The sequence below is a fragment of the Narcine bancroftii genome, chromosome 13 (assembly GCF_036971445.1).
Source record: "Narcine bancroftii isolate sNarBan1 chromosome 13, sNarBan1.hap1, whole genome shotgun sequence".
Classification (NCBI taxonomy): domain Eukaryota; kingdom Metazoa; phylum Chordata; class Chondrichthyes; order Torpediniformes; family Narcinidae; genus Narcine; species Narcine bancroftii.
Genome location: NC_091481.1, coordinates 80,196,744 through 80,223,208, shown reverse-complemented (window position 1 = coordinate 80,223,208; position 26,465 = coordinate 80,196,744).

Genomic DNA, 26,465 nt, shown 5'->3' with positions numbered 1-26,465 from the left:
CAGAAGAGTGAGAGGGGGTCTTATAGAAACGTATAAAATTATGAAAGGCATCGATAAGATAGAGGTAGATAAGATGTTCCAATTGGTGGGAGAGACCAGAACTAGGCATTATAGCCTTAAGATCCAGGGGAGTAGATTTAGGACGGAGACGAGGAGGAACTGTTTTTTCCAGAGGGCGGTGAATCTCTGGAATTCGCTGCCCATTGAATCAGTAGAGCCGACCTCAGTAGATATATTTAAGACAAGGTTGGAGAGATGGTCGGGGAATTAAGGGCGATGGTAAGTGGAGATGAGCCTATCGTCAGATCAGAGCAGGCTCGAAGGGGCCGAATGGCTGACCCCTCGAAGGTGAAACTTCTGAAAATGATGATGAAGGAGTTTAATGTCGTGACCCCAAAGACATCGAGACAGGTGGCAGACGTTCGTTGAAGTTTATTGCCGTGTGAACCATAAATTATAGGAGCAGAAGTCGGCCATTCAGTCCACAACTCACGAGCTGATCTATTCTCCCACTCAGTACCCTGCCTTCTCCCCGGACATCTTCTACCCTGAATAAGTCACTGCATTGTATGGCCACAGACCTTTACAACGCTTTCAGTTGCACACACCTTTCCAATAGTTACTTTACAGCAAGGGGACAGATTTATATAAGAGTTACTGAATAGTATGTACGCACACTTGTAAACTCTGAACTGTAGTGAGAACGGTCACTTTAAGCCTTAACCACAGTCATGGTGTTCTATAGTAGAAGTGCAGAGTTACAGAGAGAGAGAGAGAAATGAAAATCTCACCTCCAATTTTTACTGTGTATGATTAATCGTGTGAGTTCAGATGTGAATCGACTATGATGTAACTGAAGGAACAGGATTGAGGGTCTGAAAGGCCTTCTTCTCCTGTTCTTGAAGCCCTGGATGTATAAAATTGATTTTAACAGGATTAATAGGACACCCGTTCCCTCTCCCCCCCCCACCTCAACCCCGAGCAGAAAGCCCTGCGAAAGGCAGTGGACACAGCCCAGGACATCACAGGCAAATCCCTCCCCACCCTCAAGAATATCCATAGGGAGCGCTGCCATCGGAGGGCAGCAGCGATCATCAAGGATCCATTTGCCCTACCCAACACACACTCTGTTCTCGCTGCTGCCATCAGGAAAGAGGTCTCGGTGCCACAAGACTCGCACCCACCAGGTTCAGGAACAGCTGCTCCCCCTCCACCATCAGACTCCTCAACGACAAACTCAATCAGAGATTGATTTAGGGACTCTTACTTTTGCAATTTAATGATTATTTTTCCTCTCCGTATTGCATAGTTTGCTTGCATTCCGTTATTTGTTTACATGTCAACACAATTGCTGGATCTTCTGCGTGCGGAGAGCATGAAGTTCCTTGGAGTAAAATTAACTAGTGACCTACTGTGGGCCCACAACATCTCCTCACTTGTCAGGAAGGCACAACGGTGACTGCACTTCCTGAGAAGACTGAAGCGGGCAAGGCTGCCAGCAAACATCATGTCAACCTCCTACAGGAGCTCTATCGAGAGCATCCCGACCGCCGGCGTCACGGTGTGGTGCAGTTGCTGAAGAGAAACGGATCGGAGGTCAATCCGCAGCACCAAAAAAGTGGCAGAGAGCTGGAATTTCCCTCCCCGCCCATCGACTGGGATCGTTGTCTGAAGAGGGCGCATACCCTTCCACCCCACACACTGCATCTTTCAGCTGCTCCCATTGGGGAAGAGATCCGGGAGTGTCAGAGCCAGCGCTGAGGACCAGCTTCTTTCCCTGGGCAAAGGAACTGTTCACACTTACATCCGGGACTCTCAAATTTTTGAAATTAAATTTAGTTATTATTTGTACATATGAATACTAGTCCGGCATGTATATTGCCTGTCTGTATGCGTGCTATGTCTGGTTGTGTGTCTGTGAGGACCAGAGAACGCTGTTTCATCAAGGTACAAGGACTGCCTGAAGAAATTTCTTGGTGCCTGCCACATTGACCACCGCCAGCGGGCTGATATCGCCTCAAACCATGCATCTTGGCGCCTCACAGTTCGGCGGGCAGCAACCTCCTTTGAAGAAGACCGCAGAGCCCACCTCACTGACAAAAGGCAAAGGAGGAAAAACCCAACACCCAACCCCAACCCACCAATTTTCCCCTGCAACCGTGTCTGCCTGTCCCGCATCGGACTTGTCAGCCACAAACGAGCCTGCAGCTGACGTGGACATTTACCCCTTCATAAATCTTCGTCCGCGAAGCCAAGCCAAAGAAAAGAAAGAAGCAATTGCATGACAATGAACTTGAACTTGATTTCAGCTGACCTTCTCTATTCATTCCTAGTCCAAACTCTTCCCTAATCACCAGTGAACTGAGTGACTGACTTGGCAATTTTTGAGGGTGGCTAAGAGTCAACGACCTTGGTGCGTCAGGGTTTAGACACCAGCTAATGGTGGCAGGATTCCTTCACTTTATATCACAATCACTGACTCCCTTTTAATTCCAGATAGATTCACATGCCTGAATATCCACTTCCGTCCATCCTAGTGGTATTCCAAATCATCCCTGCTTTGTGAGGTCAATAATATCACCATTATCTTACCATAGCCGTTCTCTAACATAACCAGATCCAATACCAGGTGGGCTTGATTCTAAACAGCTTGACGCTAAATTCAGAATCAGAATTGATCATGTCATGAAATTTGTTGTTTAGGTTGGTAACAATACTGCAGAAATAGTGCTATAAAATTGCATTTAAAAATGAATGAATTAGTCCAAAAATAAGATGAAATCAGGTCTGTAATGTCTGTGTTTCATTGTCTGTCCAGAAATCCGATGGCCAAGGGGAAGAAGCTGACTTTGTGCCACTGGGTGCTCGCCTTCAGGCTCCTGCACCTTTTAGCCGACGGTGGCAGAGTGAAGAGGGCACGGACTAGATGGTTGGAGGTCCTCGAGGATAGAGGTTGCGTTCTGAAAGCACCCCACCTCGGCACGGTGTCTGCCATGGAAGGGAGAACCGGTGGCCGATTCTCTGTCAATTTGTCTTGAGCTGAGCAGGGGCGCCTCCATACCAGTTGCAAGAAATCCATTGGTACCTCTCTTTCTTCTCAACGTTTAAATGTTTAAACACATGAAATATTTTCCCATTAAATAAATAAGTTCTTTAGGGCAAATGGAAGGTTACGCGGGGACATCAAACTTGCATTAAAGAGCATCCTATATCTGTCAAGGCAAGTGGTTTGTGGTACACATTACAGCATCAGTAACTGCTAATTGTAGATTCTTTTTAACATAACTACAGGGAATTGTGAGAACCTGCGGCTTTAGGAAAGAAAAGCATAAAATTTACATGAAATAAAATAAGCTATCTGGTAAAATAATTGCATAGAAAGAAAGCAGGAACAAGAACCATTATATCACCTTTTTCTCTCTCTCTCTCTCTCTCTCTCTCTCTCTCTCCCTCTCCCTCTCTCTCTTTCTCCCTCTCCCCCTCCCACTCTCTCCCTCTCCCTCTCTCTCTTTCTCCCTCTCCCCCTCCCACTCTCTCTCTCTCTCTCTCTCTCTCCCCCTCTCCCTCTCTCTCTTTCTCCCTCTCCCCTCCCACTCTCTCTCTCTCTCTCTCTCTCTCTCTCTCTCTCTCTCTCTCTCTCTCTCTCTCTCTCCAGCTCTTATGGAAATACTACATCTGTAAAAACAAAAATCAATTTACAAGTACACCAAGGATATGACACCAAAAGAGGATGTTTGACGCTCAAGACGAGTTTGTAATTTTAATTTTTGATGTTATTTGAAGCGAGATTGGAAGAGACAGTGTTGTACTTGTGGCTTATTCTGGTTCCCACAAACATTCTTCAGAAGCCGTAGGGGATGGAGATTCTTGTGGACAAATATAAAAGTAGCTTTTTTTTTTAATCATGAACTACAAGACAACAACCTCAATGAAGAACAAAAACATTCTTTGATGAAGGGGTCAAGCCCGAAACGTTGGTTATGTGTCTTTATCTTTGCTGTATACGTGTTCACCCTATCTACAGTTTATATTTTTTGCACAACCAGTAAGTGGTGATTCTGCTGCGTCCACAGGAACAAAGAATCTCAGGGTTGTATGTGATGTCATGTATATACTCTGACGATGAATCTGAATCTGACCGGCTGAGTTTCTCCAGCATTGCATTTTTACATTAGCCGTGGTGTCTGCAGACTTCCGTGTTTTACTTAAGACAGCAACCACCAGGTGTCTGGCCAGTCTGTCTGCTGTTGGTTGAGAGAGCGATTTTAGGTAAACCCAACCCCTTTGTAGCCATCACTTTAAAAATTTTATCTGCCTATCCTGGGCAGAGGGACAGCGATTTTACACCTAACCTCACCCATCAAACCTGATACATCTCTCACTTCCAACTAACTTGGTCAAAACCAAAAGGTAGATTTTCCGAATCCTCACCTCTGCGAGGACATTGCAAACCTATGAGTTTTGGTAGAAAGAGACCATTCGACCCCTTTGGCAGATCCTTCTCTCTGCCCACTTTTTTTTTTATTTAGACATACAGCACGGTAACTGGCCCTCCTGACCCACAAGCCTGTGCTGTCCAATTATACCCAAATGACTTACAACCCACGTAATTTTGAATGGTGGGAGGAAATCGAAGCACCCAGAGGAAACCCACGCAGACACAGGGATAATGTACAAACTTGTGCCGGATTCGCTGGCATTGTAACAGTGTTGCGCTAACCCTCTGTGCTAACCGTGCCACCTCTATCATTCTCCTTCACCACATCCTTCCATTCCTTTCTCTCTCATGCGTCTAACCAGGTTCTCTGTAAATTGCAGAACCAAAAAGCAGGGAAATCGGACAGGCTCTGCAAGAAGAGCTAATGGCCTTTCATTGAGGTTAGAAATTAGACATTTTAAGTTACAGGGAAAGGAGGGGAAGGTGGAGCAAAAGAGAGAAGAAAGGGGAGGTCTCACCCAGAGGAGGGTACAAGGGACTTCGTAGCAGAGATTCTGGATCACAACAAAGGCATAAAAGAGCAGAATAAGAGAGATCATAGAGTGTGGAAAGGCCGCAATCTGCCAAATCACAAGGTGGAGGGCATTTGGTGATCCGCAGTAGTGTATAATTAGGGTTCATTAGCTGACGTGGACATTTACCCCCTCCATAAATCTTCGTCCGCGAAGCCAAGCCAAAGAAGAAAAAGAGTACAGAGAGATTCAAGAGCCTGATAGCCATTGGGTAAAAACTGTTCTTAAACCTGAAGGTGATGGAGTTCAGGCTTCTGCGAGAAGAGGTGGTGATCAGGGAGCCCTTATCAGATTTATTCTGTGCCATCCAGCGACGTTGAAGGTTTTTATACCAGGTGAAGGCAACGGGAACAACAGTTCATGCAATTTGGACATGTGAGAAAGTGAAAAAAATTTGGGAAGATCTAAACCAGATACTAAATAAAATCACAAAAAGCAATATACCAAAAAACCCAGAGATCTTCCGCCTAAGTAACATAAAAAACAAAGAATTTGGACTTGATTTGGATGGAGCACAAAAAAGATTTGTTAGGATAGCCCTAGCTGTAGCAAAAAAATGTATTATGTCAACCTGGAAATTAGAAGATAACTTGAGAATACAACAATGGTATATAGAAATGAATAAATGTATTCCATTAGAAAAAATAACATATAATTTAAGAAATAACATTACAATATTTGAACAAATATGGGAGCCATACATGAAACACAATAGAGAAAACCTACCGTGGACATCTACCACCTAAAATGACAGAAGGAGAAGATAATGAAAAGAACTAACTCAGTGGAATTTCTTGTTTATTTTTATTGAGTGACAACATTGTTTAACGGGTTTAAAGTATCTTATATTCTGAACTTTAAATAAATGGGAGGGGAGGTGAGGGAGGGAGGGAGGGGAGGAGGGAAGGGGGGAGAAAATGACACTGTATATATTTAAGAAGAAAAATGTATGTATCTTGATCAATATGGTTTATAGTGTGAAAAATAAAAAAAAATTAAAAAAAGAATGTGATGGAAGCAGAAGAGTGCACTCAGAATCTCCCAGTTGTTCAGAGGGAGGGAAGAATATGAGGGCTTCTTATTTCCCGGTTGTTTCTTGATGAACTAATCTCTTGTCTTTGTACGCACAGCGAGGAGTGATATAAAATGCTTTATATTGATTTTTTTTTCCATCTTTTTATTAATGAATTATTAATGCGATACATGTTTTTTAAATATTTTTATTTAATTAAAGTTTAAGTCAGATTTGAAGGTTTAATGTAATAGTACCAGGAGGGTTGGGGAGAGTAGGGGAGAGTGTGCCATGTGGGTGGTTTTGACTCCTGCCATGGCCCGTGAAATAGAGGGTAATGGTGAGGGTAATGGTGTTGGATTATAGTTTCACACCTATTGGGAGAGATTTCTTTTCTGCTCTTTTATAGTTATATGTATTTTTATAAACATCTTTTGAACATACCCTTTTTTTATTTTCTCTATCATATCTGGATTGCCGGAGGAGAGGTGTTTTTTTTTCTATAATGGCATTAAGGGATGAAGGCAGAAATAATGAACCAGGAAGATGAGTGAGACACTTAAGCTCATAAATTATAACATTAATGGTTTAAATGAACCCATGAAGAGGAAAATGATCTTGACGTATTTTAAAATGTCAGGTGTCAAAATAATTTTTTTTGCAAAAAACCCATCTTACAGAGAAAGAACATTTGAAATTAAAAAGAGACTGCGTTAGATACGTAGTAGCTCCTTTTTTTAATTCTAAGGCAAGAGGAGTGGCTATTTTGGTTAAAAGGAATATACCAATTAAAATACAAAATATAGTGGTAGATCTATTGGGAAGATATATGATAGCTCATTGTCAAATATTTTCAGAATTATGGAGATTTATTAATCTCTACACGCCAAATGTAGATGATGAGAGATTTATCCAAATGACCTTTTTGAATTTAGCAGAAGCGTATGACAATATTTTGGTAGGAGGAGATTTCTATTTTTGTTTAGATCCAATCTTGGATAAAGCTACAAGAGGAATGGCAAGAACAAAAGCACCAAAAACTACCTTGATTTTGATGAAAGATCTGAATTTGATAGCTGCTTGTAGAAGAATTCATCCTAGAGAAAGGGATTGTTCCTTTTATTCAAATAGACATGATTAATCTTCTAGAATAGATTTGGTTTTGTTTTAAATATCTGATCAACTACATGATAGGATATTAGTTGTGGAATATACAATGAGAATATTGTCAGATCATTCACCTTTGTTAATGACAATTACAATGTTAGATAAAGAAAGACATGCACACCAAACCCTTGAAGTCGAGACTGGTTTATTGCTCTGGCCCTTGCGTATATATGGGCTCCTGGTGCTGACATCAGGGCACTGCATCATTGGAGCACTGGGTTGGGATTGGCTGGCATTCCTGCTACAGCACGCTGTCTTCCCAGGTCCGCATGGTCACTGTGTTCATTAGCCATTTTGTGGTCTGGACAAGAATAAACTCCAGAGGGTTGTTACCTTGGCCTGTGACATCATAGGCTCCAGATTTCACCCCATCAAGGACATCTACAAGGCAATGTCTTAAAAAGAGCAGCCTCTCACCTCAAAGACCCCATCACCCAGGCCACACCCTCTTCACTCTACTACCATCAGGGGAAAAGGTATAGGAGCCTAAAGACAAGCACTCAGCAGCACAAGGACAGCTTCTTTCCCGCTGCCATCGGAAATAATCAATGAGCCAAAGACACTGTCTTACTTTTCATGCACTATTCATTTTATTTTTTATAGTAATGTTGTCAGATGTAATGTTTCCACTGTGACGCTGCCACAGAAACACCGAATTTCATGACTTGTTCATGATAATAAATTCTGATTCTGGTTCTGAGAGATTCCCCTGGACCTCATGTTTGGGAGTGTCCTAGAATCATGAAGAAGAGACGCCCACAAACCACAGACCCCAGAGTATCCCAGAGGATCAGGGAGAAGAGACCTGGATTGACTATATATACAGGGGTAATCCAGGAGCCGGAAGGTGAGATCCCCGTGGGTCTTTGGACAAGCGACAAAAAAGGCCAGTATTTTTGATGAGCCCACCATGTGCTTGCCCTTTGCCCCTCCAGTGAGGTAGTAGGGAGTGGACATAGCGATGTCTCGCTGCATTCGTGCAGGGAGGACCTGCTGGCAGTTCCCTGCATTTGTGTTTCTTTTTTTCCCATTCACCACATCTTTTTTTAGAGAACTGCTCAATGATGGGTGGCAGTCGCTCCCCTGCAGTCAGCAAGCCAGGTCAGTGGCTCAGTGGCCGACAGATGCTCGCCCTCGCACCCAGGTTCCCCGAAACCACACCAGTCCCCCAGCTCACACACCCAGCACCGTGCACAGTGACAGATGCTTTCCGATGATTAGCTCCGCTGAGCTGCCTGTGGATGGATTAGCATCAGCAGCGGCCAGGACACAAGGAGAGCATTCGTGACATTTGAAAATATTGCTTTGATTCACTGGGGATTTCTCCTTACAATACATTCAGTGGCAGCCACATTCAGTTAAGGGTCTTAAGATGGAGGAAGAACGTTGGGGCTTCTGCTTGTGTGACACAATGTCCCAAGCCACTGGTGGAGCACACATTCTCTTAATGCAGGATTGATGTATCTGCATTGCCCATTTATCAAGAGAGATGGTGAATTTGCCAAAACATATTTTATAACCAGAGAGGATGTTAAGTCAAGTTTAATGTCATCTGATTGCACAAGTACAACCCTGATGAAACAGCGTTCTCTGGTCCTCGGTGCACAACCCGCAGACACACAGCCCTCCTTCAAAAACGTACCGCATGCGTAGGTCAATTCATTGTAATTGGGCAGTGTGGGCTCTTGGGCTGAAAGAGCCTGTTACCGTGCAGTATGTCTAAATTGTAAAAAAAATAAAGTTCCCCATAGCACCTGGATCCCCACAGAACATACCTCTACCTTGATTGCATGCACTGACTCCATCTCCACAGCTCTCTAAGGTCTGGGTAGTGAATTCCAGAGATTCTTGACCTTCTGAAAGACAGAATTCCCTCTTTTCTTGCTGTGAAAAGGGCGAACAGTTCTAGAGCTCAGACATACACAGCACAGAAGCAGGTCCTTTGGCCTAATTCATCTCTGTGACCAAGTTGTCAATGTGAGCTGTCTGCACGGCCCATATCCCTTTAAACCTTTCCTATCCAAGGTTCAAGATTCCTATACTGTCAGGTAATTGTGATAGTTTAGGATACTATCACCAATATATTTGTATATATTTACATATAGTAGTAGTGAATGGCTGAGAACCATAGGCCCACTGGCAGGTCATGAAGGCCTGCTCCAAACCAGACCCAGATCAGTCTGGACTGGTTGACCTTGATATATTATGGTCCAATCTTTTGCTAATAAAAGCCCTGGTTTGAGTCAACAAGTCTTTGAGTCATTTGACACACTACAGTAATAAAACAGGTGTAATATTACATGTCTGCTGTAATTCAGACGGATTCACCATCAGCAGAAATTGCCAGTCGGAGAAGCAAAAGAGATTCCCCTTCAGAGCCACCAAGTGTCTGTGGATTCATTTCCAGAGCGCCCGCAGCCTCCAAAGCCACTTAGATTCCAGTCCAAACCATCGGCAACCCGAGCTCCAGATCCAAGCCCCCTCCCAACACGACCAGGAAGCCCTCGGTGCCCTCTCACATGTCGGTTCTGATACCTAGTACCCGTTCAGCCAGTCCACAGCCTTGCGCGAGTCCCTTGACTAAAGTCACCGGCCCCATACAACCTTTGTGGGATCCTCACCTTGGTAGGCACTGCCAGTAACCACAGAGACAAGACTGAGGGAACGATAGTCTTTAATATACAGAAGTACTTGCTGGCCCAGACCCGATATAGAAATGGAAGGAAGGGAGAGGTGGGTCGACCTTTATGGCCCAGGACCACGGGGGAGGAGTCTTAGGGTATAAGTCATCAATGGATGGGTCTACTCCATATGCACAGTACTCAACAATAACTTTATACAATGCAGGAAACATATCACCACACATTTCAAGTCACCAACATCCGGTCGCCTTTGTGTCCCTCATCTTCGGAGCCCCTCGCTGGTCCGTTGCCATGGTCTCCATCCTGTGGGTTGTCTTCTCCTTCTCAAATAGTGGGTGTCCACTACTTCCCTGGAGTCTGCAACCCCTTGAGTCTGCTGCTGAGCTTAAACGCCACCATCTTGGGCCCGGACCCGCTGTCGTAAGATTTCAAAATAAGCCACCATTGGCTCCTTTAACAGGCTGTATAAAGCCTATACCAATCTGACAGTAGTTGGTCTGGGTGGTCAAACCCTGAGGAGGACCCCCATGTCTCCCGTCGGGGAAGAGATCCAGGAGGATCAGAGCCAGCACCACCAGGTTGAAGATAGCTTCTTCCGACGGACAGTGAGAACCGCTCAAACTCTCCATCTGAGACTCTCATATGTACAAACAATATTTATTTGTAGATATGAATACTTGTCCTGCGTATGTATCGTTTGTCTGTACATGTGTTATGTCTGGTTGTGTATCTGCATCTTTTGCACCGATGACCAGAGAATGGTGTTTCATCAGGTTGCACTTGTACAATCAAATGAAAATAAACTTGACTTGAGATAAACAGAAAATGCTGGAGGCACACAACAGGTCATGCAGCATCTGTGGAGAGAGAAAAATACAGTTCATGTTTCAGGTCAAAGAACCTTCCCACTTTCCGCAGTCAGGCTGCCTGACCTGCTAAGTATTCCAATATTAGATTAGATTTTGCTGGAGAAAAATTGTCATTGGCCCATTTCCTTTGGAGCTATGAAACCCTGCACATAACGAGTCAATTACGTACGATTAAAACAGTGGTCTTCAAACTTTTTCTTCCCACTCACAAACACTCACTTAAGCAGTTCCTTACTAATCACAGAGCATTTATGGCAGAGGGATTACTTAAGGTGGAATGTGAGTGTAGGGGTGGGGGGCAGTTTGAAAACCACTGATAAATAAATATTGTTTCATGAATATGAGATTCTCAAATGGTTAGTATGAGCAGCTCCTTTGGTCGTTCAGAATTCTCACTGCCCGTGGGAAGAAGCTGTTCCTCAGCCTGGTGGTGCTGGCTCTGATCCTCCTGGATCTCTTCCCCAATAAGAGCAGATATCACATGTGGAGTGGATCCTCAACGGTTTTTCATGTTGTAATGGATAAATATTGGAAGGAATTTGGTAAGATTAGTGAGTTACATACATACACACATTTTAAAACAGATCTTATTTGAAAGACTGAAGAATTCATATTCAGGAACATTGCAAAAACTATGGAGAATGCTATGCACATTTCACAAGTAGGTGCTAATTGAAATGACATCATGAAATGAATAGACCATTGTTTGGAAGAGGAGACAAACTGGCTGTTTCCAAGTACCTACAGGGTGCTCACAGAAAGGTCATCCTGGGTTTTGTTTATCTAAGACAACAGATGGGAGCAAAAGGATAACTCCTGCTGTTTGCTGAAGAAGGTGGGGGTTTTGGTAAATGAGAGAGTCACATGGGCTTCCTAGCAGTTGGCAGTTGGGGGGAGAGAGAGAGAGAGAGGGGGAGAGAGAGAGAGAGAGAGAGAGAGAGAGAGAGAGAGAGAGAGAGAGAGAGAGAGAGAGAGAGAGAGAGAGAGAGAGAGAGAAAGAGAGAGAGAGAGAGAGAGAGAGAGAAGACAAGTACAATAACTCTCTCAGCCAGTGTGTGTGTGAAACACTGAAAGCAGCTGAACAATGCATGCCAGTAAAAATTGGTAGGAAACATAAAGTTCCAGAGCAGTGGATGGCTGGAACCGCTATCTGTCTGATGTTTCCCTTGGAATAAGCGGAACAGAAAGGAACTCTGTAGTAGCCTGAAAGAAAGAGGTTACCACCTGGACCTTTCGAGCACCAAGGCCTAGTGAACTCTATTCATGTTAAATTCTGTGCACAGTATAAGAATTGCCTGCATCCAGAGAACTTGGAAGAAGGAAAAGTGAGATTGAACTATGAACCTAAGAACTTTTCTTAAATTTACACACATCATGCACGTGAGCTTAGAATTAGAAGGGGGTTAATTTGGGTTAGTGAAGTATTGAGGTACGTTAAGGTTTGATTCTATTTTTATGTTTAAAGATAATTAAAAACAACTTTGGTTTAAATAACTACTTGTCTTGGTGAATGTCTATTGCTGCTGGGTTTTGGGTTCTTTTGGGCTCGTAACAATGTCCTCTTCAGGCAACGATCCTGATAGATCAAGTCGATGGAGGGGAGGGAAGGGTGACCCCAGTAATCCTCTCTGCCACTCTTCTACTCTGGATTGACCTCCAATCCATTTCCTGGCAGGATCTGCACCACACCGCAATGCAGCTGGCCAGAATGCTTTCGAAAGAATTCCTGTAGAAGGCTGGTACCCTTGCCCTTTTAGTCACTGTTTCATCTTTCTGACAAGTAAGGAGATGTTGAGTATTGTTAGGTCTGCTTTGTTCATGAATGAGTGAGACAAACACCAGGCTGAGTCGAAATCAGGGTTCTTTGTTCTTTATTACCGGATTGTAACACTTGCGACCAACCATGTTAGTCGGAGAATGCATTCTGCCGTTATCAGCAAAATGGTGATTTTTTATACCCTTGGATATGTGCTTAGAACATCATCATATCATTACTTGTCCAATGACTAAAACTGTTGCTATCCTTTCCCTGCTAGCTTCCTGCCTCTCAATCCATCAATGTCTCTCTTATCTTGTAAGTACAAGGATGCATTCACATCTTGTTACAGCCCTGTACATTCCCATCTCATGATGTTTTACCTAACAGGAGTACAAGGACACCTCCCCTTCTTGTTACAGCCTTGTACAGGGTAACTCCCTACACATTCCCATCTCATGATGTTTTACCTTACAGTATCCACGATTGGTCACTAATTAAGTGAACTCCAAGGAACTTGGTGCTCTCGACTCTCTTCACTACAGAGTTGCTGATATGTAGTGGAGAGTGGTAGCTCCTGGTCTTCCTGAAGCCCACTATCATCTCCTTTGTCTTGTGCAGATTATTTCTCTCACATCATATCATGAGGTTTTCCACGTCTTCTCTGTAGGGCGACTCGTCGTTGCTACTGATGAGACCGACGACTGTTGAGTCAACTGTAAACTTGATGACACTGTTGGAGCTGGATCTGGTGATGCAGTCATGGGTCAGTAGACTACATAGCAGCGGGCTGAGCGCACGGCCCCGAAGGGCACCTGTGCTCAGAATGACGGTGCTCAACGTTCTGCTACCGACGTGGGCTTTCTATTAGGAAGTCCAGAATCCAGATGCAGAGAGGGGTGTGAGTCCCAGCGAGGACTAAAAAGGGCAGATGCATGAGTGAAAACCAGAATCGTGAGTGAGAAATATAAGGGAGATTAATGAAAGTAATATGGAACTCAGGAGAAACTTTGATTATAGAACATAGATTCCTACATAAGTCCAGGATGTATAGTATAGAAGAATACTGGGGAGAGGCTTCGCAATAGTTTTTAATACAGATTTAACACCGAACCCTTTGGTGGCCCTCTTTGGTACGATGGGAGGGAATGATTCTTCTTTATCTCTGGTTCAGAGTCATGCTATCTCTCCTGCCGCTCTCTCGGCGAGGCGCACGATTCTACTTAAACGGAAGGATGCTGCCCCGCCTACTCATGATCAGTGGTTGCGAGACATCAGGCCCTGTTTGAATATGGAGAAGATTTGTTATTCAGTTAATAATTCAGATACAAGATTCCAGACCTTATGGGGGAGGGTGGGGGGGAGTCATTCATGACTCTTGACCATCTTACTTTTTAATTTTACTTCAATGTATAATTTAATCCGACTCACATCTTTTCCACATTCTCTACATTAATTTCTTTTTCCACCTTTGATATTAATCATATACAACATCTGGCAACGCGGTTCGGGAAGGGGTTTGAGTTTTTCTCCTCTACTATTTTCTTTGTTCCATAAAAATGATATATATCATTTAGAATTATAAATTATGGATATGATTTAAAATGTATGTATGTTTTTGTCATACGGAATGCCTTATTAAGTTTGTGCAGTTCTCCTTATCTTCTCATTGAATTGCACCTTCTTTTCATATGTTCTTATTTAAAAAAAATTTAAATTAAAAAAATAAAGGGCATAGAACATTACAGCACAGTACAAGCCATTCAGTCCTTGATGTTGTGTTGATCTACTAATATATATATATATTCTTTCTTCTTTGGCTTGGCTTCGCGGACGAAGATTTATGGAGTGGGTAAATGTCCACGTCAGCTGCAGGCTCGTTTGTGGCTGACAAGTCCGATGCGGGACAGGCAGACACGGTTGCAGCGGTTGCAGGGGAAAATTGGTGGGTTGGGGTTGGGTGTTGGGTTTTTCCTCCTTTGCCTTTTGTCAGTGAGGTGGGCTCTGCGGTCTTCTTCAAAGGAGGTTGCTGCCCGCCAAACTGTGAGGTGCCAAGATGCACAGTTTGAGGCAAGATCAGCCCGCTGGCGGTGGTCAATGGGGCAGGCACCAAGAGATTTCTTTAGGCAGTCCTTGTACCTTTTCTTTGGTGCGGTGGCCAGTGGAGAGCTCGCCATAGAACACGATCTTGGGAAGGCGATGGTCCTCCATTCTGGAGACGTGACCCACCCAGCGCAGCTGGATCTTCAGCAGCGTGGACTCGATGCTGTCGACCTCTGCCATCTCGAGTACTTCGACGTTAGGGATGAAAGCGCTCCAATGAATGTTGAGGATGGAGCGGAGACAATGCTGGTGGAAGCGTTCTAGGAGCCGTAGGTGGTGCCGGTAGAGGACCCATGATTCGGAGCCGAACAGGAGTGTGGGTATGATAACGGCTCTGTATACGCTTATCTTTGTGAGGTTTTTCAGTTGGTTGTTTTTCCAGACTCTTTTGTGTAGTCTTCCAAAGGCGCTATTTGCCTTGGCGAGTCTGTTGTCTATCTCATTGTCGATATATATATAATATACCAAAAAACCATAAGCCCTTTCCAAGCTCGTAACCCTCTATTTTTCCTTCATCTATGTGCTTGTCTATGAGTCTCTTAAGTGTCCCTATTGTTCCAGCCTCCACCACCATCCCTGGCAAGGTATTCCAGGCACCTACCACCCTCTGTGTAATTAAACCTACCCCTGATACCTCCCTAAACCTTTCTCCCTTCACTTTGTGCAGATGTCCTCTGGTGCTTTGCTACTCCTGCCCCGGGAAAAATGCACTGACCGTCTATCTTATCAATGCCTCTCATAATCTTGTAGACCTCTATTCAATCTCCTCTCATCGTCCTTCGCTCCAAAGAGAAAAGTCCCAACTCTGCTAACCTGGTCTCATAAGGCTTATCCTGGCAAATCTCCTCTGAACCCTCGCCGTAGCTTCTACATCCTTCCTGTAATGTGGTGACCAGAAATGAACACAATACTACAAGTGGGGTCTCACCGGAGATTTATGGAAGCTGCAGCATCACCTCACGACTCTTGAACTCAATCCCCCGACTAATGAAGCGTAGCATCCCGTAGGCTTTCTTATCTATCCTATCAACCTGTGCGGTGACCTTGAGGAATGCATCCATTTGAACCCCTCGGTCCCTCTGTTCTTCCATACTCTTAAGTAGACGACCATTAACCTTGACCATTAACCCTTGAGGGTAGGTGAGATTGGAATGAGGGGTCATAAGTTAAGGGTTAGGGGGAAAAACTTTAGAAGTAACATGAGAGGAGGCTTCTTCAATCAGAGAGTGGTGGCTGAGTGGAATGACCCTCCAGAAGAGCAGGGTCAATTTTCTCATTTAAGAGAAGGTTGGATGTGAGGGGATTGGAGGGTTATGGACAGGGAGCAGGTAGGAGGGACTAGTGGAGTTTCACTTAAATCGCTGCGGACTAGAAGAACCGAGATGGCCTGTTTCTGTACTGTAATTGTTATATGATTATATGGTTATTAACCCTGTACTTTCCAAAATGAAGATTGCAGATTTATCCGGATTGAACTCCATCTGCTATTACCGCTCAAATCTACATCCTGTTTATGTCCTCTTGTAATATTCTGCTGTAACCTACGAAAGCTTTCAACACAATCCACAACTCCTCCAGCCTTCATATCATCTCCAAACTTACTGGCCCATCCCATCTGGATAATTTATAAAAATGACAAAGAACAGATGTTCTTTGTCACATTTAGAATGTAACATTCATGAAATTCTTTAACTTTGTCCACCGAAAGGAAGACAAAGAATCGCCACTTTGTCAAGCGCCCCTCACAGAAATGAGGCCCCAGTGAGGAACAAACTCACGACCCCTGGTTTACAAGGCCAGTTCTCCAACCACTGAGCTATCAGAACCTCCAGGGAGAATACCTCCCGTCCACTACTGCTCTACTTTGTGCAGGCAAGTCAGTTCTGAATCCACACAATGTTTCATGGATCCCATGCCGTTCTGAACGAGTCTCTCAAGCTCCTTCCATGATACAGGAAAGAGGGGCAGAGGGAGATGAAGGGGACAAAGGGATTGCTGTAGACCAGCACCAGAGCTTGTCTGAGTGTTGAAGAGCGATGCAGTTATAACCATATAACCACTTACAGCACAGAACAGGCCAGTTCGGCCCTACTAGTGCATGCCATAACAAATTCCCACCCTCCTAGTCCCACTGACCAGCACCCGGTCCATACCCCTCCATTCCTCTCCTCTCCATGTAACTATCCAGTCTTTCCTTAAATGTAACCAATGATCCCGCCTTGACCACGTCTGCTTGAAGCTCATTCCACATCCCCACCGCCCTTTGACTAAAGAAATTTCCCCTCATGTTCCCCTTATAATTTTCCCCCTTCAATCTTAAACCATGCCCTCTAGTTTGAATCTCCCCCACTCTTAATTGAAAAAGCCTATCCACATTTACTCTGTCTGTCCCTTTTAAAATCTTAAACACCTCTATCAAGTCCCCCCTCAATCTTCTACGGTCCAGAGAAAAAAGCCCTAGTCTGCACAACCTTTCCCTATAACTCAAACCTTGAAATCCTGTCAACATTCTCGTGAACCTTCTCTGCACTCTCTCTATTTTGTTTATATCTTTCCTATAATTTGGTGACCAAAACTGTACACAGTATTCCAAATTTGCCCTCACCAATGCCTTCTACAATTTCATCATAACCTCCCTACTCTTGAATTCAATACTCCGATTTATGAAGGCCAACATTCCAAATGCCTTCTTCACCACTCTATCTACCTGAGTATCAGCCTTGAGGGTACTATTTACCATCACTCCTAAATCCCTTTGTTGCTCTGCGCATCTCAATAGCCTACCATTTAATGCATATGGGTTCCATGGATCCCACAGAGGGCTGACGATTGAGATGCCCACCAGGAAGGCCCAGCCTGAGAAGAGTTTGCACAAGGCATCGAGTGGTCACACCCCTGCATGAATCAGTGTTATGAGTTGCCATTCATGGAGTTGGTTCAGGCCAGGTTATCATTCCGAATCAGAATTTATCGTCACGAACATGTCATAAAATTTGTTGTTTAGTGTCAGTATCACAGAGCTAATATTTAAATAAACCACCTTACAAAATAAATAAAAATAGTCCAAGAAAAAGAAAAAGTGAGGCAGTGTTTGGGGTTCATTGTTCATTCAGGAATCTGATGGCAGATGGGAAGAAGCTGTCCTTGAGCTGCTGAGTTCTCACCTTCAGGCTCCCGTACCTTTTTACCTGATGGTAGCAGAGCAAAGAGGGCATGGCCTGGGTGGTAGGGGTCTTTGAGGACAGAGGCTGCATTCTTAAGACACCACCTCTTGTAGACGCCCTTGATGGGGTGAAGACTGGTGCCCGTAATGTCACAGGCCAAGTTATTAACCCCCTGGAGGTTTTTTCTTGTCTGAGACTTGATGCCTCCATACCAGACAGTGATGCAAACACCCAGAATGCTCTCCACGGTAGAAGTTTCTCGAGAGTCTTCGGTGACGTACCGAATCTCCTGAAACTCCTCACAAAGTAAAGCCGCTGACGAGCCTTCTTCATGTTGGCATCGACGTGGAGGCTCCAGGACAGTTCCTCAGAGATTTTGGCACCCAGGAATCTGAAGTTCTCGACCCTCTCCACTGCTGACCCCTCAGTGAGGGTTGGTTCATGTTCTCCTGACTTCCCTCTGAAGTCCACAATCAGTTCCTTGGATTTGCTAACGTTGAATGAAAGGTTGTCATGGCAACAAGACTCAAATGGCTGATCTGCCTCCCTCCTGTGCGCTTCCTCATTGCCGTCTGTGATTCTGCCAACAACCGTGGTGTCGTCGGCAAATTTGTAGATGGCATTGGAATTGCGCCTGGCCACACAGTCATGGGTGTAGAGTGAGTAGAGCAGTGGGGTTGATCTTATTACTATGTGTGAAGAAAATTAAAAACATTTTTGTTAATGTAACCATTGTCTTGGCGAATTCCTGTTGCTACTGGTTTTTGGAGTCCTCTGGGCTCATAACAAGAGCAACATTTGACAGGCCAGTGATCAGGCAGGGAACCTTGGGGTTCGTCTGTGTTGACTCCAGTGAGGAGGAGATGTTGCTTCCAATTTGTACCGACTGTGGTCTTCAAGGATCCAAGTTGCAGAGTGGGGTACAGAAGCCCAGGGTTGGGAGCTTGTTGACCAGCACTGAGGGAACAACGGTATTGAAGGATGAGGTATTGTCAATGAAGAGCAGCCAGATGTATGTCTAGGCAATCCAGGGCTGAGTGGAGAGCCAGCGATATTCAGCTGCACATTCCCCTTCAAGCCCAACTGGTTCGCTGTCACCAGCCCCAAACGCTGGGCCACCTACACCCACAAGAAGGGAGCCCACCTCGCAGACCAGTAGGGATGGACAACAAACTATTCCCAAAACACAAAAAAAACAGAATGAAAAAAAATAAGAGTACTTGTTAGCTGCTAACCAATTACTTTTTGTTTATAGATTTTCAAAATCCATCGTCTACACAGCCTGATTAAAAGGAATACATTCTCCCTAATTAAGATTCAATAACAATTAACATTTTTTCCCATGAAAAACAGCCTTGTAGAACAGAGCCGCATAATTTGAAAGCTGAACTGAATAGTCTAACGTTTCCTAAAGCACATTGAGTCAAAATTCAATTAAAAATAAACAATTTTTCTCTAAGCATGAGTAATTTGAATTCTGCTGTGTATTGGTTGGCTAGGATACTGGATGTAATTGGAACAAATGGCTATCTTGTCTGTGACTAACGCAAGGCACATGGCGCACTCAAAGTTCACAGCGACTTCTTCAGGTGCACAGTTCCAGTGACTCATCAATTAATTTGTAAATGAATCCATTCCATTCAGAGGAACTAACTGGACTCACTCAGGTGGAGAAGTGTGAGGTGTTGCATTTTGGAAGGACAAACCAGGTGGCTGAGTACTTAAGAGTGTGGATGAACAGAAGGGACTTGGGGTCCGAATCCATGCATCCCTCAAGGTTGCCGCGCAAGTTGATAGGGTAGTTAAGAAGGCCGTGCAATACTGGGCTTCCTAAGTCAGGGGATTGATATCAGGAGCCGTAAGTTGATATTGCAGCTCTATAAATCTCTGGTGAGACCCACTTAGAGCATTGCGTTCAGTTCTGGGTGCCTCATTATAGGAAGGATGTGGAAGCTGTGGAGAGGGCGCAGAGGAGATTTACCAGGATGTTGCCTGGATTGGAAAACAAGTTTTATAAGGAAAGGTTAACAGAGCTGGGACCTCTCTCTGAAGCGTAGAAGGATGAGAGGAGACTTAATTGAAAAAGTCTACAGGATTATGAGAGGCATAGATAGAGTGGACAGGCAGCTCCTATTTCCCAGGCCAGGAATAACAGACCAAAGGACGTGTACAAAGTGAAGGGAGGGAAGTTTAGGGGAGATGTCAGGGGTACATTTTTAACACAGAGAATTGTAGGTGTCTGGAATCCCTTTGCCAGAGATGGTGGTGGGGGCTGAAACATTGGGGGCATTTAAGGGACTCTTAGACAGACACATGGATGGAAGGAAAATAAAGGGTTACAGGGTAGGGTGGGTTTAGTACTTCTTTAAGGAATATATGGGACAGCGCAACATCGAGGGCCAAAGGGCCTGTACTGTGTTGTAGTGTTCTATTTTCTATGTTCAGCCATGAAGGATGGCCTCAGCTCCAGGAATGGTTTAATCTTGGTTACCTTCCAAACTATCTCATGACATAACACAATTATACTTTACCATTCCCTGCCTGATCACTGGCCTGTCAAATGTTGCTCTTGTTATGAGCCCAGAGGACTCCAAAAACCAGTAGCAACAGGAATTCGCCAAGACAATGGTTACATTAACAAAAATGTTTTTAATTTTCTTCACACATAGTAATAAGATCAAAATTGAAGTTATTACTGGTAACAACCCCCTTCTAATGCTAAGTGCACATGTATGTAATGTGTATGTGTTCAGGAAAGTTCTTTGTTTCACTGTCCAATCATTCACTTTACACTTCTCCAAGTTCACTGGTATCAGGCAGTTTTCCATATTGTGTACAGAATTTAACATTTATGATCTTCTCCAAGAAGGTTCTTGATGGTTTCAGAGAGAGATATTCAATGTTTGTTGGACACACACACATACACACAAACGAAACTCCTTCAATCAGCCACTCCAGTGTATTGCTGAAAAAACTTTCCCCCTCATGGGCTTTTCCAACCTCTTCTTCCACGTTACCACCGAGAGTTCTTCTTTTTCCTTTTTCTTTCAGGAGAAACACATTAACCAGCCACATCCTCTTGTAATTGACTACAAGGGTTTAGAATAGGCTGAACTTGGGACTCAACCCCTGTCTTCAAATGGGGTCTTCACCAAATCTCCCAATTTTGGAGCCTTCACCATAAACCTGCTGGAGGAAAACTCTCTCTCTCTCTCTCTCTCTCTCTCTCTCTCTCTCTCTCTCTCTCTCTCTTCCCCCCTCTCTCTCTCTCTCTCTTCCCCTCACTCTCTCTCTCTCTCTCTCTCTCTCTCTCTCTCTCTCTCTCTCTCTCTTCCCCTCTCTCTCTCTCTCTCTCTCTCTCTCTTCCCCTCTCTCTCTCTCTCTCTCTTCCCCTCACTCTCTCTCTCTCTCTCTCTCTCTCTCTCTCTCTCTCTCTCTCTCTCTCTCTCTCTCTCACTCTCTCTCCCTCTCGCTCTGTGTTTGCAAAACAGATTTTCAGTTCTGTTCAAACATGTGGTTCCTTTGAAGATAATAGGACCACTTTAATTCTACAACATCAGTCTTCATAAGTAGACTTCATGGTTTCTGTAAAGACAGTAGCAGACATGAAGTCTATGCTGAGGCATAACTCTTCTATTTCAAATTAGATGTCTTTTGTGAAATGTTTAATGCCTCTTGTGGAATGTAAACTAATACCAAACCCCACTCAATCTAACCTAATGTCCCAGCCAATGCTTTCTTTACCCCCCCTATCTACTTGTGTTACCTCTTTTAGGATCCATCAGCTGGTTTATATAATCCTGTAATCCTCCAAATGCACCTGTGATACCTGCTGAAAAGCGAATTTCGTTACATGCTCGTGAAAACAGATTCTGATTCTGACACCGAGAGCCATCTACATTTCAGTGCTCCTAAGGGTTCCACCATTAACTTTATATTTTCCCCTGACATTTGACCTCCCAAAATGCAACACCTCACACTAGCTTGCACACGGTTAGAGTAGCGGTTACAGCGCAATGCGGTTACAGCGCCAGCGACCGAGATTCGAATCCTATGCTGTCTGTGAGGAGTTTGTACGTTCTCCCCACGACTGTGTGGGTTTCCTCCGGGTGCTCCAGTTTCCTTCCAAGCTTCAAAATCATTCAGGGATTGGAGGTATATTCGGTATAATTGGCAGGCACGGGCTCATGCGCCGGAAGGGCCTGTTGCCATGCCGTATATCTGTGGTGGAACACTGTATTGCAGTCATTGAACTAGTTGACCCACCCCATGATACCGTAACCCCTCCCCTTCCAGGATCCCTAATAAAGAGGATATCTCCCTCAGTACTGCCTTGGAATCAGGGCAACACTAGGTATGTATGTATATGACTGCAAGTTTATAGGGATTAAAACCTGTTAACTTCAATTTCTGGCCTGTTGGGTCTAATTGATAGCACAACAGTATCTAAATATAAAATTTAAATTTAAAAACATCTAAATAAACTCCACTTGCCATTTCTCTGCTCAAGTTTCCAGCTGGTCTTTAATCTTCAGAATTTTTGGACAACATTCCTCACGGTCCATAATTGTGCCATCTGCAAACTTACGAACCAATCCATCTAAATCGCTGATATACATCACAAACAACTGAGTCCGAGCACTGATCTCCGGTCACGGAGAAGCCCCACCCCCCCCCCCCATCACTATCGTCCGTCTTCTGCGGCCAAGCCAGTTCTGAATTTCATCTACCGAGTCTCTGTGACCCCATGGGTCTGCTGGGTCGGCTGATCTTGAGGTGCCTTGACAAATGCTTCACCAGTTCTCTGCTCCTGAAGGCCGGATGACTGAGGGTATTTAAAAATGAAGTAAATTTGCTTTGAAAGGGAATTGAGGTCTTTCAGTTACTCACGCTGAAGACTGGGGCAGATCAGTCATGAGCATTTTGAATGATTCAAGGGCAAAGCCACTGAAGGTAAGCTCCCTCATGCTGGAGTGATAAGGGAAGGTTGGGGTTAGTGCAGGAGTTAGCTTGATGCAATTGCAGCACCAGTGACCAGGGTTTGAATCCGGCACTGTCTGTAAGGAGTTTGCACGTTCTCTCTGTGTCTGTGTAGATTCCCTCTGGTTTCCTCCCGCCCTTCAAAACATACAGGGGGATGTAGGTTAATTAGGTGTAATCGGGCAGCATGGGCTCATGGGCCGGAAGGCCCTGTTACCGTGTTATATTTTAAAAATTTTAAAGACCAGAGAGGTAGAACACCACTCATTTCATGGATGCTCCCAGAGACGTTCTGTCCGGTGTCTGAAGGGTCGCTATTCGATCCATATCTTTACAATGCTACAAGTTAACTTTGGTTAGAGGGAGGAGTTCGATTAGTCTGAGGATATTTGTTGTTTTTTTTTCTTTTTATAGATTAATGAGTTAAACATGGGTTGATCATGGATCATATCATTAATTAAGATAGAATTTATTCTTTGTTTACATAAAGGGATTTGTTCAATTTTGTCTTAACTATTTTCTATCCAAAATTATACTGGGGTATATTATGAGACTGCCGAGCTCCACAGTCGAGGTTGTCAAGTTCCTTGGTGGGAGAATCTCACCTAGTCCCTCAACACCAGTTCCACAGCCAAGAAAAGCCCACCAGGGCCTCTACTTCCTGCGAAGGCTGAGGAAAGTCCATCTCCCACCAAAACAATGCCCCCCCCCCCCACCAACCTCACTCCGCTCTACAAAGGATGTATCGAGAGCATCCTGTGCAACTCTATCACCGCCTGGTTCGGAAACCGTACCACCTTGGACTGCAAGACCCTGCAAAGGATAGTGAAGTCAGTGGAAAAGGTCACTGGAGGCTCTCATCCTACCGTGACAGATATTTACAGGACCCGATGAGGGGTATTGTGAAGGACTCCACACACCCCTCAAGTAAATTGTTCTCCCTTCTGCCATCGGGTTAGGAGGCACCGTAGCACTCGGGTTCTTATGTCCTAATTGGACCAGCCATCAGTCTTCTGAACTTCCGGAACATTTGGGGCTAGGGTACCACAGACTTTTACTGCAAACATCTTAATATTTTAAATATGTTGAACTTCCATTCTAACTTATATTTATGGTCCTGGAGAAATGCTCTTTCATCTTTATCGTACAGGCACGGTGATGAACAGCAAGTAAAGGTGACTTGACTTACAAAAGGGATATACCATATTTATAGAATTTATTTCTTAAATAAACAAGTCGAAAAGCAATTAGGAATAGGCTTTTGATTGACATTGTATGAGATGTGTGTCTGATATGACCCGTTTGTTATTATTAGATGACTTTGTTATGTATGATTTATGTAATAAACTAAATAAAAATATTTTAAAAAGAAAGTGTGACGGTGAGAGAATGGCAGGAGGGGGCACTTTATAGGGAAGAGTTGATCGTAAATTCACATGTGGTCCGCTGTATTCACATCCATATTCCTGTACCCAACAATCTGTGTCTTGTTCTACACACCCTGCACAGCATGAATAAACCTTTTTAATATTTTCTGGATAATACATTTACATGGAGCCAAACCTCACTGTCATCGATCAAGTCCTTTATGATGCATTCGGAACCACTCGTTAAAATACAGCCTTGTAACTGATGGCCAGACCTCTGTTATCTTCAACTCGATGAAAACTAAGTGATGCACATTCCTGGACAGCTACCAGAGGAGCTGCTAATAACCTAGAAACCACATCATTAAAAAGCTGGAGCTTGTGTCACACTTCTCTAACTTGTAAACCAGCCAATTTCTGCCTGCCTGTTCATATCAAGAGGTTTAGAGTCTAGGAACAAGGATACTTTACTGCAACTGTACAGGGCCTTGGTGAGACCCCACCTGGAGTATTGTGTGCAGTTTTGGTCACCTTATCTAAGGAAGGATGTTCTTTCAATGGAGGGAGTGCAGAGGCGATTCACCAGGCTGATACCTGGAATGGCAGGAATGACTTAGGAGGAGAGATTGCGCAAATTGGGATTGTACTCGCTGGAGTTTAGAAGATTGAGAGGGGATCTCATGGAGACCTATAAAATTCTGGCAGGACTGGACAGAATGGATGCGGAAGGGATGTTTCCAATGGTTTCCCGGAGCCATGGTTCGAGGATAATAGGCAAACCATTTAGGACCGAGATGAGGAGGAATTTCTTGACCCAGAGGGTGGTGAATCTGTGGAATTCATGGCCACAGAGGGCAGTAGAGGCAGGTTCATTGAATATATTTAAGAGGGAATTAGATCTATTTCTTCAGTATAAGGGTATTAAAGGTTATGGAGAGAAGGTGAGGATGGGGTACTGAACTTTAAGATCAGCCATGATCTCGTTGAATGGCGGAGGAGGCTCAAAGGGCCGAATGACCTACTCCTGCTCCTATCTTCTATGGTTCTATGTTTCTATGTTTACAGGGTCAGCTCTGGAGTGCCTGAACATGGTGGATATTAACAGAACTGTAGAACTTTACAGCGTGGAAACAGGCCCCTTTGGCCCTTCTAGTCTCTGCTGAACTATTTTATGAGCCTAGTCCCACTGACCTGCACCTAGTCCATAGCCCTCCTACCCCTCCCATCCATGTACCTCACCAAATTCTTCTTAAATGTTAACATTGAGCCTTTATTCACCACTTCAGCTGGCAGCTTGCTCCACACTCCACCACTCTCTGTGTGAAGATGTTTCCCCTTATGATCTCCCTAAGTCAGTGGTTCTCAACCTTTCTCTTTCTACAAACATCCCACTTTAAGTAATCCCTATACCATCGGAGCTCTGTGATTGGTAAGGGATTGCTTCAGGTAGGATGTGGGTGGGAAGTGAAGGTTGAGAATCACTGCATTAGACCCACTTATTACTGAAATATTTTGCTTGAGAAAAATGGTCATTGGCCCATTTCCTTTGGAGTTCTGAAACCGTGCACATAACGAGTCAATTAGGTACGATTAAAACGGTGGGTTTCCAACTTTTTCTTTCCACCCACATATCACCTGAAGCAATCCCTTACTAATCACAGAGCCCCTATGGCAAAGGGAATAATTAAAGTGGTATGTGAGTGGAAAGAAAAAGGTTGAGAACCACTGCACTAAACTTTTCCCCTTTCACTCTCAACCCATGTCCTCTGGTTTGTATCTCACCTTCCCTCAGTGGAAAAAAGCTGATCTACGTTGTCTATCCCCCTCATAATTTTAAACACCTCTATCAAATCTCTCCTCATTCTTCTAAGCACCAGGGAATAAAGTCTTAACCTGCTTAACCTTTCCCTGTAATTCAGTTCCTGAAGTCCAGGCAACATCCTAGTAAATCTTCTCTTTCTATCTTATTGATATCTTTCCTACAGTTAGGTGAACAAAACTGACACAATATTCCAAATTTGCCCTCACCAATATCTTATACAATTTTAACATATCATCCTAACTCCTGTATTCAATACTTTGATTTATGAAGGCCAATATGTCAAAAGCTCTCTTTACAATCCTAACTATCTGTGGCACCACTTTCAGGGAATTATGTATCTGTATTCCCAGATCCCTCTGTTCTACCACACTCCTCAATGTCCTGCCATTTACCGTGAAAGTCCTTTCCTGGTTTGTCCTTCCAAAATGCAACACCTCACGCTTGTCTGCATTAAACTCCATCTGCCATTTTTCAGCCCATTTTTCTAGCTGGTCCAGATCCCTCTTCAAGCTTTTAAAGCTTTTCCTCACTGTCCACAATGCCTCCAATCTTGGTATCCTAGAACCTATTCCA